We start from the raw sequence: 3,389 nt of genomic DNA on the forward strand, positions 1-3,389 counted from the left end.
GCTGAAAGGGCGATCATGTTTAGTGGGACGGGGATTTGAACCCACGACCCTCAGATTGGGAGTCGAGCGCCCTAACCACCTGGCCATGCCGGGGCCCTGTTAGTTTGGAATCTCGTAGTCTTGTGAAGAAATAAATTGTTCTCGAAGGAATAAATGAAACCAATTCTAATAACAAGCCAGAAAACTCGGGCATGCGGAGATATAAGTGGGTTTTGTTTCTGTGTATTCGTAATTCAAATATTCAATTTCTTTGTTTATTTCAATATTAAAATCTTTGAGGACTTGATATGATTTTATTTAGATTATTATTTTAACTAAATAAAAATGCCCCCGATGGTTAAGCGGTACGTTTGAGGGTTTATAATTCAAAAATTCCGGGGTAGATCCCTGTGGTAGCCACAGGATAGAGTTCATTGTGCTTAAAAAAACGAAAGAGGACCTCGCATGGCCTGGTGGTTAAGAGACGCTCGACTCGCACTCTGAGGGTTACAATGTGATGGTCAATCTCACCATTTGTTGGTAAAAAGAGTAGCCCAAGAGTTAGCGGTGGACGTTGTTGACTAGCTGTCTTCCTCTAGTCTATCACTGCTAAATAAGGGACGGCTACGGCAAATAGCCCTCGTGTAGCTTTGAGCAAAATTCAGAACAAAAGAAACCCAACCAGAGGACCGAAAGCAATATTACCATATTATTTTCATAGTTACTTGTTTATCACTATGTGCAGCTTCAATTATTATTTAGCCTGGCATGACCTAGTGGTTAGGGTGCTCTGCTCGCAATCCGTGCGCCGCGAGATCGAAACCCGTCGCTGAACATACATGCATACCCCTTTTAGTCGTGAGGGCGCTATAATGTGACGGTCAATCCCATTATTCGCTGATAAGGAGTAGCCCGAGAGTTGGCGGTGGGTGTTGTTGACTAGCTGCCTTCCCTCTAGTCTACCACTTCTAAATGAGAGACAACTATCGCAGATAACCTTTGAGTAGCTTTGCGAGGAAATCAACAACAACAAAAAAATCAATTATTATTTATTTTAGATACTGCGAATGAGCTGACTAACCCCCAGAGGGCCAGCGCTAAAATCCGGGGTTCGGTTCCCTGTAGTGGACAGAAAGCAGATAGCTGCCGATTATCTTCATTTGCATTAAAACAAAACAAGCGACTGATTATTTTATAAAATCACCGCTAGAGTTTATTAAAAATGTCATAAGATTTCTAAGTTGTCACTATGTTAAATATTTTAATACGGCCCCGGTCAACTTAAGTCCTAACTTTAATTCAAGTTTCCCAAGTTAGCGAACAACATCGAACTCGAAGTTAAGCACAACGATTCGTTTTACTGTAGTCTTCAATATTGATTTAGTCTTTTTTTTTTTTTCGAACCAATAGTTTATTATTAGACGGGTGTTTAATATTACTTTCAAACTGGCTGTGTAATATTACTTCTTGTTCAAACATGCAGAATCTACGGATTTTACGACGAGTGTAAAAGAAGGTATAGCATCAAACTGTGGAAAACCTTTACGGATTGTTTCAACTGCCTACCAATAGGTAGGTGGCGCTGTTTTACGCAATTGATTTTGATCCTGTTTTATATATTAATGTTCGCACAATATAATGTATATATATAAAAAATATAGGACAACAAAGTGAGCCATTAATAACAAATATTCAAAATTCAAAGTTAAAAGGGTGTTCAACTTAAAATATATAAATAAAACTCTTGAAAACAGCTCAAGAGAGAAAATTAAAATTCATTCACAATCATTGTTGGATAATTTTTCGTCAGTAAAGAAACGTCACCCAGTAAGATGTCTTTCATTATATATATTACATATATGTTAAAAAAGCTTGGAGCAGCTGTTACCTTTATTGACAAGAAAACTGTTGACAAGTACATATGAATTTGCAAAACGAAAACGAATGGTGTGAAAAAAATCATGAATCCAGCTACCACGGTATAGAACCATCACACTGTCGTATATAGAACCATCACACTGTCGTACATAGAACCATCACACTGTCGTATATAGAATCATCACACTGTCGTATATAGAACCATCACACTGTCGTACATAGAACCATCACACTGTCGTATATAGAACCATCACACTGTCGTACATAGAACCATCACACTGTCGTACATAGAACCATCACACTGTCGTAATAGAACCATCACACTGTCGTACATAGAACCATTACATTTAATAAAACATATATTGTTTTTCTCACGGAAGTTTGAAGACCTTTTGTTTGTCCACAAAACGGGCATGATATAACATGGCCCTGACAGGAGAATTAAATATCATGCTATAACACAGCCCTGATAGGAGAATTAAATATCATGCTATAACATGGCCCTGACAGGAGAATTAAATATAATGCTATAACATGGCCCTGACAGGAGAATTAAATATCATGATATAACGTGGCCCTGACAGGAGAATTAAATATCATGCTATAACATGGCCCTGATAGGAGAATTAAATATCATGCTATAACACGGCCCTGATAGGAGAATTAAATATCATGCTATAACACGGCTCTGACAGGAGAATTAAATATCATGCTATAACATGGCCCTGATAAGGGAATTAAATATCATGCTATAACATGGCCCTGACAGGAGAATTAAATATCATGCTATAACATGGCCCTGACAGGAGAATTAAATATCATGCTATAACATGGCCCTGATAGGGGAATTGAATATCATGTTATAACATGGCCCTGATAGAGGTATTAAATATCATCCTATAACATGGCCCTGATAGGGGGGCTGAATTCATATGATAAACATTCGTGAAGACAATACCCTCTTTAATGTCAACTTTTGACAGTGCACACCACACCCATACTGAGGGAGGAAGAGGTCGAGATTGCACCTGACCCTCCCAGGTCCTAACAAGGACCTAAATCCCGACGAAGCAGAATCAGCGAACTCGTGAAGGAGAAACTAAAATTGACTAACAGTTTGTGACTATTAAGCCATATATATATTATGTTTGTTTGTTTAATTATGCACAAAGCTACACAATGGCTATCTGTGCTCTGCCCACCACGGGTATCGAAACCCGGTTTCTAGCGTTGTAAGTCCGCAGACATAACGCTGTGCCACTGGGGGGCATATATTATGTTATCAAGATAAAACGAAAATCAAGCAATGATAAAAAAAAAAACTTTCTTATTAACTCTCTACTTTAAGTGTTAATGATTACTTTCAAATATTGGAACTTCTTTTTCGTCTTCCTACGCAGCACTATTTTATATTTTCGAATCGGTAATTGCTAATTTTTTTAATCTGAATTTCTGAGTATTTGTTTGTTTTTGAATTTCGCGCAAAGATACACGAAGGTTATCTGCGCTAGCCGTCCCTAATTTAGCAGTTT

At 38.0% G+C, this 3,389-nt stretch overlaps 1 long non-coding RNA gene across 1 annotated transcript in view; it reads left to right on the forward strand.

The window, feature by feature from the left end:
• Positions 1 to 3,389, forward strand: part of LOC111089062 — an 8,173-nt gene that overhangs the window by 1,399 nt on the left and 3,385 nt on the right. The window contains exon 2 of the long non-coding RNA XR_002613415.1: positions 1,463 to 1,551. This is a non-coding gene — a long non-coding RNA (uncharacterized LOC111089062). The remainder of the gene's footprint in view (positions 1 to 1,462; positions 1,552 to 3,389) is intronic.

This window comes from Limulus polyphemus, unplaced genomic scaffold, assembly GCF_000517525.1.
Source record: "Limulus polyphemus unplaced genomic scaffold, Limulus_polyphemus-2.1.2 Scaffold5147, whole genome shotgun sequence".
Taxonomy (NCBI): domain Eukaryota; kingdom Metazoa; phylum Arthropoda; class Merostomata; order Xiphosura; family Limulidae; genus Limulus; species Limulus polyphemus.